Source organism: Cyanistes caeruleus, chromosome 16 (assembly GCF_971803275.1).
Source record: "Cyanistes caeruleus chromosome 16, bCyaCae1.hap1.1, whole genome shotgun sequence".
Classification (NCBI taxonomy): Eukaryota; Metazoa; Chordata; class Aves; order Passeriformes; family Paridae; genus Cyanistes; species Cyanistes caeruleus.
The window spans coordinates 16606468-16617616 of NC_141716.1; the positions used below are offsets into that span (position 1 = coordinate 16606468).

The window sequence follows — 11149 nt, forward strand, 5'->3', positions numbered from 1 at the left end:
TTCATAGATCAGGGTAGGATCACTAACACCAGAGACTGACTCGACTGTCCCAAGCAGGAAACTGGGGATGAGCAAGGAGAAATGCATTCACTGCTACTTGCAGGAGCAATGAAACAAGCCCTCTCAAGTGCCCCAAGGCCCAATGAGATGTTCAACCACTGAACTTTAAGACAACCTCAGAGCAGCCTCCCCATGCTGCTTTCCAGACCCAACACTGGAGTCTGCATTCCCACACCAAGGGCTCACTCTCAGCACGAGGCTGATCAGCTCTTCCCCCTTAGTGAGGGTAAGCTTCTCCTGCACACTGATGAGGATGATATCAGCTCTTATCTGCACAAAGCCCAGACAGGCCAGGACACCACAGCAAAACACAAAGGCCCAGTCTGGCAGCCTCTCAAAAAACAAGTCTCACAAAGTCGCCCAGCTCACAAAAACAAGTTCACATGCTTGTACAAAGCCCTCTTGAAATAACACAAACCACTACAGTGAAACTCATTGTATTATCCACCTGTAGAAGTTTATGCGTTTGGAGAAACTCTTGATAAAATATTAAAGATCACTCAAGGAAGACTGGATCTTAAAAATTATTATGCCTACACTGTTGGGGTGGGTGGGGCAGAGATCTACTTCCAGCTGAAGAAACGCAGTAAAAAGAAGTAAGGAAAACTAGACACTCTTCTGAGAGCCTCCTCCACCAAGCCACTAGAAATCAGCAGACCCCAAAAAGACCCACAGCACTGACCCCTGGGTCTGACACTGGAACACCTAGGGCCAGCTGCTCAAAGACAAGCAGCGTGGTCCCCTAAGGTCACCATGCAGGACAACAGAGGAAGAGGTAAACTCAAGCCATTAAAAAGGCATATACTACTAAACAAGACAGCAGCACTCAGAGCACAGTAAAAAGGTCCCTGACAGCACTTTCCATGAGAGATGTGCATTATTCACAGCTGCAGCATGGATAAACACTGCAATAGCTGCCTTAGTGTAAGATTCACACAGGGTACCCACACTGGCCTGCAGGAAGGGGCTGCAACTGCCTCCTCAGGGACAAGGCAGCCCGTGCTTCTGCTGGGAAGAACGAGAATAAAGGAACAGGCAGGAATAAGCAGCCACGGCTGTAGGGTGGGCTTCAAACTTCATCAAAGTGCAAACAAACCAAGATCACTCATTCTCAAAGTCCTCTCCTTGACTTCAGCATTCTTTGAAGAATAAAAACATGTACTTTCAGTTCTGCTGCATAAGGCACACACATACATTTTGACAGGATCCAGCTCTCCCAGTTACTGTGTTTTTCAGCTTGACACACTTGAGGGGCAACATTCAATGAGCTTCACCTCACTGCTGTCACACAGCCCATCTCTGCAGTGAAGGCAGTACAGCAGTAAGTCCAGCACCCCTGAAGGACCTGCAAGAACAGGTAGCTGTACCAATTCAGAGACACAGGCTGAATTAGCATTCCCAAAGACAAATTTCTACTTTGTAGTGGAAAAGGAAGCAATTTTCCGGGAAGGAACCATGGGACAGCCCTAAAACAAAACCAACCCAGCTCAAGGCCAAAAGCCTTGAGAGAGAAACAACTTATTTGCTCCAGGAAGAATCTACTCCCAGAGCAAAACATGCTGTTATTGCTTTATACTTCCACAGTTTTGACCAAAACTACAATTTCTCTGCAAAGGGTAAGCAGAGTTCTTGCATGAAGGAGCACCTTTTCCAACCCCATCATCTAAACGGGGCCCAAAAGCAACAGCAACACTTTACAGCAGAGAAAACACTCTGAGAGCTCAACTGACTCCACAGCACTTAAAGGGATGCACTGCAAATGATGGGGTCAGGGATAAACATCTAACAAGACAACAGCACCGGTCTGCCCCGCAGAAGCCCTGTATCAGGGAGGCCTGTGACAGCTGCGGGTGCTGGAGGCTTCTGCCCAGTCCCTCAGACGCTGCACAAGCACAGCCAACCATCTCCATCCGTCTCCCCTCACTCTCCAACCTCAAGAGCATTTGCTGCATTTCCTGAGCAGGATGTAAACAAGAAAAAAGACTGGGCTTTTGGCTAGAAGCATCCCGACTTCCTGAAGAAACAAAGAAAGCGTTTTTCATAGCAAAATTACCAAAATACTCTACCATATCAAAGGCCAGCAGAAGACCAGACAGAACATGCTCTGCATGTGCTGAGGCAGCCTGCCTGGACCCGCGGTCCTCGACTTCACAGCGAGTTCAGTGTAGTTGTCAGCAGGCAAACCGAGAACCAAAGGGAGACCCGCTCTCAGGCGGCTGCACCCCCGCAGCAGCAACCCGAGCTGACGATTTCGCTTCCTCCTCCCGTATTGTTGGCGTCTCCTACAGCCTTCATCCTAAAAACCTCATTGATCAAGACTAAAATCCACCTCCATCGCCAGTGAGCGCCACTGGCGAGCAAAGGGGAACCCCACCGCGCGGCCACCGACACGCAGCGGGCTCGATGACTGCGGCGAGACGCGGCTCCACCGTGACTACGATGCCTCTGTTGTGACATGGCTGCGATGTCACAACTGATCCGCGTCTGCTCCGCGCGCAGCGGGACGGAACCGCGGTGACAGGGCCAGGCCCGTGGCCCGGCCCGGTGGGAGCGGCCCTTCCACCGCATCCCCCCCGCGCCTGGCTCAGCGGGGCCAGACAGCGGGCGGCTCACGCCCCGGGGCCTCCAGCACGCAAAGGAACCCGCTTCCCCCCGACCGCCAAGTTTAAAGACTTAATTATTGATATTCTTGAGCACCGCAGCAGAGATGCCAGGGGGGAAGCGCGCCCCGCGGGTGAGCTCCGACACCCCGCACTCGGGGGGGACCCGCTTCCCCCTCCCTGGCCGGGAGGAGCCTCCGCGCAGCGCCGTGGGGAGCCCGCCCCGCCTCCGCCCCCGGCCCCGCACGTCCCGGGACCTGCCGCCGCTGCCGGCCCGAAGCCGGCGAGGCCCGGTCGGGGGCGGACGGCAGGACCGGCGAGACGGCCTGCGGCCCCCCCTCCCCGCTCTGCCGCGGCCCGGGGGGCGGGGGAGGGCGGCGCGGAGGGACCCGGGGACACCGCCGCCCCTCCCCGCGGCCGGAGCCATGACAGGGCCGGCGGCCGCCCCGGCCCCCGCCCGCCCCGCGGCCCGCGCCGCCGCCGCCGCCGCGTTCATTCATAGCACCGCCCTGGCGCAGCCCCGCCGCTACCTTGGCCCCGCCGGGCGGGCAAACCCAAAGTTCGGGGCAGAACTTACCCAAAATGGCTCCACAGCCGCCCCAACACAAACAGCTTTTATTTGGTGAAGTTTAGCCCAGCACCCTGCAAGGACACCCTAACCTCGCCCGGGCCCGCCCCCGCAGCGCGCCCATTGGCTGCCCAGAGCCGCGCGCCGCCGCCAATTGGCAGGCCGGCCCGTCAACTGCGCGGCGCTCGCGCCAAGCTTGGCTGCAGCGCGCCCGCCGCTCGCTCCATTGTGCTCCTGTTTGCACCGATGAGAGCGCGGCGCTGATTGGCCGCGCCGCCGCCCCCGCGCGCTGCCGCCCCGCCCACGTGCTCCACGTCCGCGCCCGCCGAGCGTTGCCCGGATGTGAACCGGACCCAAGCCCCGCCCCGGGACCCGCCCGTGCCACACCGCGATCTGCCCCGCACCGCCCCGGGACCTGCCCCGCACCGCCCCGGGACCCGCCCGTGCCACACCGCGATCTGCTCCGCACCGCCCCGGGACCTGCCCGCACCGCAGTCTGCCCCCACCGCACCGCCCGGCCCTGCTGTGGGGCTGCGTCTGCCCCGTCCCCGCGCTGAGCCACCCGCAGGCGCTGCCGCCCAGGCCAGCCGAAGTCCTCGAGGTGCGAAGGCGCCCGCGGGCGGCTCCGCGTGGAAGAACAAGCGCGGGAGGGCTTCGGAGGCCTCAGGCCCAGAAGGAGGGAATGCCGCTCCCCAGTGAGGTGCTCCAAGAGATGGGCTGGGAGCAGGAACCGGGTGACCCACCTCTCCAGGGAGAAACTTGGCATGGAGCAACCTGCAAGGTTTCGGTCCAGCACCAGTTAATGGTGAGCCAAGCCTGCCGAGGTGCATTTTCCATTGGAATTCTTCACAACCAGACCTCCTTGGGATGCCTATTTCCTGGTCACACAGTGTTGAAGGCTTTGCACAGTAGCCACAGTCCTTCCTCCACCTCAGCACCCCACAGCTGGACCAGCAGCACCCTTGCTTTGGTGGCCCACAGTGCCATGCCTCCTGTTCTGCCTGGGAAGGTGGGAATGCTGGCTCTATCCTCCTTGTTGATGCAGAGATGCTGTGGCACCAAAGGAAGACGACCAGCTCTGCTGAGACTCAGTCTGATGATCTGAGTACAGGGGAGTTCTCATACAGCCTTACTGGTTGCCAGGCCCCTTGGGAAGCTGGCACAACCCTGTGCTGAAGTCCTGGCCTGTTCAGCACCAGTTGGCACTGATGTCCTGTGTCCACCACTGGCATGTTCTTTTTATGCCTCCTGGCTTTCCACAGATGCTCTCCCCAGAGCTGTACAGCTCTTCTCCTGGTTATGGAGATCTGCTGGGCAGCACCACTAGGCAGTGCTGGTGTCCTCTGCATGCACCTGTCACTGCACACTTGTACATTAAACATAGCCAAGGGACACGGCTCCATCACGAAGCTACACCGACCCCATTCCTGGGCTCCTCCAACTGCCCCACACAGACTGGTATACTGTGCTCTTCCCAGTGAAGCTGGTCTTCTCCACAGCATTCCCCTTTATCATTTCTTGCTTTCTCCAGCCCACATCTCCATCTTTCTCTTCCCTTAGTCTGGCTTCTTGCCCATGGATGGCACTGATGGACACTGCTGAGATCTCACATGTATGTTTTGTCTCTCCTGTCCCCAGATTCAGATTCTTTCTGCTTATAGAGGGTCAGCACATGTGAAATATTCCTCTCCAATGCCTTCCCCTTTGCCTAGTCCTGTCTGCTCTTTCCCTAGCCACCAGCCTTGCCTATACCTGATGTGTTCATCCTGCACCAGGCAACCTTTGGCAAATCAGCATCATACTGTGCTGTATCTTCGCTCTATTTCCAGAACAGCACTTCATCCTCAGAGTGAAGAATGCCTGTTAACATGGAATTAATTGGTACTTTATGACTAGGGAGCCAAAACACTCTATTTGCAGATCAACCACTTTTTGCTCAGTTGGTCTCAAAAGGAGTGGCTCATTGCTGTTCATGTAAAATGGGCTGGCCAGAGGTAAGGGACCCATAAAGCAAGGCACAAACAAATTCCCTTGCCAGATTCACATGGCAAGTATCATTTGGAAAGACACTGTAACACCTCTGTTATGGAATTGCAGAAGTTTTGATGGAAAGGGACCACAGGAATGTAAGGAGTTTCCAGAGGTCCCTTCTCGGCACCACACTGATGATCAACACAAGATCAGCCATGGCTCTGCCTACCTGAGCCATAGCACCTTCTATGGCCAGACATTCCCCCACTCATCTGGTGACCTCTGTCAAGGCTGCACCATCCCAATATTCCACCTTAACCTTTCAGGACTTCATGGTTACTGCTCCTTAATGTATCACCAGGCACTGCCAAGAAGGTTTTGAGTCCAACATCCTTGAAATTGCTTCATCAGTATTTGTAGACTGCTGTTGGGTCACGTCCTGCTACCTCTTCACCAGGGAAAAGCAGCCCAGCTCCTCCACTTGTATCCAAGGCCCTCCCTGTCTCCACCTTGGTTGTCCATCACTGATGACTCTGGCTTCTCAATTTTGTGGGTTTCAATGCTGGACAAAAAAAATATGATTTTATAACAGAGACTCATCTGCCAGTTCAGTTTTAATCCAGACCACATCTGTTTATTATTTACAGAGTGGGATTGCTGATTGATTTGGACAAGATGATTTAGAGAACTGTTCCAGAGTCAGTAATTCATTGTGCTTGCAACCCCCACACAGGACTGAGGAGTGTGCCCAAACTGTGGCTTTTCCCACCTGGTCCCCTCATGAGGCCAGCATGAACTTTATTTTCGAGTGACCTCAGCATCCTTTGATGCCAGTACTAGACCCTCCCTCAGCTTCTCTGGAAAACAGGATTAAATCCTGAATTTGGCTGTTTCAAAATCTCCCTGCACTCAGGTTGTAACTGCTGTGAGTGCAGCTGAGCAGAACTGGGGTCAGGCATCACCTGGAATACAGCATTGCTGCCAGCACCCGTTGTTGTAGACAGTCTTTGGGATAACTCTCTTCTGATTTGAAGAAATAATAATAATAATAATAATAATAATAATAATAATAATAATAACAATCTGACATTTTAGCATTTACTAATAGGGATTGTGGCAGTCTTCCCTGAGAAAATGCCTCTGGGCTCAGGATACCTCCATACCTCACTGCCCAGATGAAACCTTCCTCCCTCTAGGGAGTTCAGCCAGCCCTGCATCAGCACACATCCTTACCTGCATCCTTACCTGCAATGTGCATGTGTGGACATCTATTGTGTGGACATCTATGTGTGGACTATCTATAAATCAGGGCATCTATTGTGGCCCTGATTTACAGGTGTGTTCCCCCCGCCCCTGAAAGAGAAACTCATTACTGCTATGTTCTTCCCTTGAAACCAATATTACCTGGAATCAGGAAAAGCAAAATGCAAACAAAGGTGGTTACTCACAGCATCAGCCATCCCCAGGTGGGTGGTTGTGACCTGTATTGTGTTCCCTGGTGCAGTGATTCTGCTTTGGTAGCCCCTGCGTACAGCTCTGTGAAGGAGCAGCAAGAGCTGAGCTGCCACCAGGGGCAGGGGTCCTCCAATGTCACATGCCACTCATAAATGTCACTGATTTTTTCAAGCCCAGATTTTGCAGCAGAAGGTGCAGCCTCCCACCATGAGCATGCCTGCAGACATTGCCAGAGGCGCTGCATGTCCTGGCCAGGAGCCCCAGAGACTTTAAATCCCTGCTTAAGATGCAGCAGCAGTGTGGATTCCCTGGGCAAACCTCGTGGCTGCAGTACTTTGGCCAGGCGGGTGCATGTGCCCAACTGGCACATGCAGGTCTGAGCATCCCTTGAGCATCCACAAGCATAGTGCTGGTATGCTGCCACCACAGGGACAGGCCCTGGTGGCTGCAGGGACAGTTTTGGCAGCAGAAAGGACAGAGTCCCTTGAGGCTGAAGAAAGGCCAAGTGTTTCCAGGCTAGTCTCATTCCTTTACTGAGAGGGATGTTCCAGAGATGCCTGCAGGGCGGGCTGGGTTTTTACAGGGGTAGGCAGAATGAGTGGCATCCCCCTGACTGATCTCCCACCCCATGACACAAAGCCAGATAGATAAAGGTTTCTCTGTGGTGGCAGCTCTCACCTGGGATCAGGACAGATTTTGGAAGCTGACTGAAGAGACCATTAAAGAAGCATCTGTTAACTGCTGATAACTGCTGTTAGCCATAGGCATCCTGTGGTAGAGGGACGCAGGGTTTTTTCCAACTCATAAAATCAGTCTTAGCTGCTGATGTAACAACCCCTGGCTTGTTTTGGCCTTCTGTATGTTTGCACATTTCAGAGCATCCTTCACTTGCCCACTTTTGGGGAGGCTGGTGTGACTCCCATGGTTACCTGTCGTCTCCTTACAAGCTGGTAGCTTTCTTGGAGCTCTAGAGTTTGTACACAAAGAATAATCTTCTCAGGCTGTGCTGTTTGTCCCAGCATAGGGATTCCTCAGTTCCTTTCTACTGGGCATCTTCCCATGCCAATGAATGGCCACACAGCACCAGGTCCAGGCTGGAGGGGAAGCTTGGCTCTCATTGCCAGCAAGGTGCTCTGTCTGATGTCCATCCTGGCTTTCCAAAAGAAGGTCAGAAGGAACTAAGGACCAGGAGCTTCAGTTCTCCCATCCCTCTTTGATGATCCATTTGTAAAGCGAGGCAGAAGAGTACATTTGTCCAGAAGCTGTCCAGGAGCTGTCCTGAAGACCTTACAGTGGACACACAAGATAGTTTCTGAATGGACCATAAATGAGGCATGTTAAGATGTACACCAGCAGACAGTGCTGTTTTTTGCTGCATGCTTCTTCTCTAGATGCAGATTTCAATAGATATTGCTTATGCTGGTAAAAACCTGGGCAAAACCACTGGAGTTGTTGTGCTGGAGTCATCAGCATGAACAAGCCATATCCTGGCCATAGCACGGGGTCACAGCCAGCCCAGGCTCGCTACACCTGGTAATCAGGTCAGCTCAAGCATCCTTGAGTAAACTGTTCCCATACACAGCATAGACACAATAAAAAAGTGCCAATCTGTCACTTCAGACTGGAGTTTGTGTATTGGGCTGTTGGGCTGCTCAGCCTCTGCTCATCTGCTACCTCCATGTCGGCCAGAGGGTTTGTGCACATACCCCAGAACAGGAGTCCTGTGTCTGGGAACCAGACATAGTGCAAAACCATTTCAGGGTCTGGAGATGCACATGGTCTCTGGCCTGAGGTTCAAAGGAGGGATGAGGAGTAATTACCAATTACATAAAATCTAAATTTCTAGCAAAACCTAGTGTATCTGTCTCTCTGATCAAACAAACCCCCTTAAGGTGATTCAAGAATATCACAAAAGTAATTTGATTTGGGAAAGATTTGCTCTGCTTGAAGTGAAGGTAAAATTCCTTCGGAAAATGCTTTGGCTAAACCCATCCCTGTCTGCATCAACTATCTCACACGTTTGAAGGGGATATTTTCTAAAGCTGGGCATCCATGGGCCCGTGGCCCAGTGCCAGACGCAGGAAGAACTACTTGTGACCCAGCACCCAGCAAGGCTTGGCCATGGCTTTGCAGACAGGCTGCATGGATACCAGCACTTGTTGCTCATGCTGTTGCATCCCAAAAACAGATGTCTTCCCTGTGCACAAGTACTTTGGCTGTGAGAAGTCAGGGCCATTTCAGAGATGGGAGACAAGAAATGGAGATGGAGGCTCTCGTCACACCCAGCAGCAAAAGCATCAGTTTTATTTACAAAGGGCTTTTGGGAGGATTTGCTTGGGAGTACTTACCTGATAGTGAACAGTGACCCCCAAGCTGCCTGTAAAGGGGGACATGTAGGTGCCAGCCCAGCCCCTGCCACACTGCAAAGCGGGTAAGAAGCAGAGCTCAAATGTCTGTGGTGACACAAACTAGAGGATGGAGCTTCCTTTGCAGCCCTTTTCCATCAGCTTCAGCAATGGTTCCAGCTATATCCAACACAGCAGGAAGGAGAGGGAGTTCCTTTGATGCTGCAGCATTTCTCCTTCCCTGCTTTGGAGCACACCTGTGCCCCTGTGAAACACAGAGTCTGCAGGCAGCTGAAGGGGAGGGATCAGATTCTAAAGCTACTGTGAAGCCTATGAGCAGCCATGAGTAATTAACCATGTCATCAAGGCAGAATTCAACATCTTCCAGACTGGTGTGGCAGAGTGAATTAGGGCAGTGAAGTCCAGTGTGAGATCTGAAAAGCACTCTGAACCCAGGTGAGATGCTTGGACACATCTGAGGCACCACAGGACTCTCCAGCTCCAGGGGTCATCATGGCCTCATCCTTGTGAAAACTTCCTTGTATCAGGTGCCCTTCAGTGGAGCCAACAGCGAGGAACTGGGAGGCTTCTCCATGGGCAGCTGAAGGGGTGACCAAACTGTGCATAGATTGGAGGTGCTGCAGCCCAGATGCCTCTTGGCCCTGATTTGGCTTGTTGTCTGTGGGGTTATCCTGCCTGTATTCTGTCTGCCCAGCTGTGGCAGAAGCAGTCAACCTCCAGCCTATGCAGGACATCCTGGTGTTCTCTTGGCCTTGGTCTAGGGAGTTGGCAAGGTAGGCTGCAGCTGGAGACTCCTCATTTAAGGACAGAGGTTTCTGTGGATGTGGGATGTAGTTACTTGAGGAAATTCCCTTGTCTTCAGGAGCTTCTATCAGATAAATTATCCTGTAGAATAATTTACCCTGTAAATTTTCCTGTGGGATTATTTGGGATTATTAAGTGGTCTCCTGGGTTTTGCTGCTGGGGATAATTGATCTCAGGGAAGGTGGGGTGGTGTACACATGGGCTGTCTCTCACCCTGTTCCTGTGTGAGCTCTGTGCTTTGTCAGCGCTGTAAACCTGGGGTCTGTCCAACACTGCGTCCTGCTCACTGCATGGGTGTAAGATCGTGAGGGCTCACACAGAGAGGATTTGGGAGCCTCCTCCCCTACAGGACCCCATATGCCCCATGGGAGGCTGTACCACAGGGCTGTCCCCAGAACACAGTACCACAGCCCACCTTATCCTGCAGGTAAGTATGGGTTAAAATTACACATAAAACTTTAAATCTATGAAGAATTTACACGTAATCTTTTACTGCTGCTCTTCTGCAGCTGCAGTCCTGGACTGAGAAAGAGGGCTGAGCAGGCAGCTGTGGTGTTTTGCATCCTCCTTCCCTGTGCTATACCAGCCCTGTGGACCCCACATGGTGCTACCAAGGTCAGCTGTGGTGGCAAGAGCTGTCACCTTCATCTGGTCAGACATAATCCCATGGGCACCTTGTGCACAGCAGCTTTACTTGGGTGGAGAAAGATCCACTACCAGCAGTCTTCCAGTGACATCCCCTGGAATTGAGTTTTTGTTCAAGTTTTGTGGCTTTTACTGCTTTGGAGCTGCCAGATTGGAGGTGCTTCTAAGCACTCCTCCAATTAGTGAGAGTGAAGGATGCTTAACAAGCTCCTTATCAATAGCCAGGTCCCTGAGCATGGATCACCTGTCCCTGAATGAGCTCTGCTCATCCAGTGCATGCAAATAAAGCAGAGCCATCAGCCATCACTGCCCCTGGACTGAAACAACAGAAATTATTTCACAAATTCAATTTACACAGCCCTTGTCTCTATAAACACTGTTTTTCACCTGGCACATTTTCCTCTCACTGTCCCAAATTGATTTTGTTTCCAGACAGGTTTCTTCACCAGGCTCCTCTTTCCCCAGGCTCCCATTGAGCACCCAGTAGGGCAGGGGGTCTGCTGTTCACATGAACTTCATCTGCTTTGTTTTACTCCAACATTTAATTCCTATGAATTCTCCATCTGTCAGTTCCTGGGAGAAGCTGATTTGATATCCCCAGCACCAACCTGTGTGGCTTGTGGGACAGTGACAATGGTGATTCCATGGCCCATACAGACCCATTTAACCCTTCAGATCCC

At 52.7% G+C, this 11149-nt stretch overlaps 1 protein-coding gene across 9 annotated transcripts in view; it reads right to left on the reverse strand.

Annotated features, from left to right (window-relative positions):
• The window catches only part of CHD6 (chromodomain helicase DNA binding protein 6), an 85395-nt gene extending 81849 nt beyond the window's left edge, over positions 1-3546 (reverse strand). For 5 of the 9 annotated variants that reach the window (XR_015277165.1, XM_086853559.1, XM_086853557.1 and 2 more), the window contains exon 1: positions 3238-3546. The gene's annotated coding sequence lies outside the window, so the exon portion shown is untranslated. The remainder of the gene's footprint in view (positions 1-3237) is intronic. The other 4 variants (XM_086853560.1, XM_086853558.1, XM_086853554.1 and 1 more) reach the window with 2 other exon arrangements.
• Positions 3547-11149: the final 7603 nt, after the last annotated feature.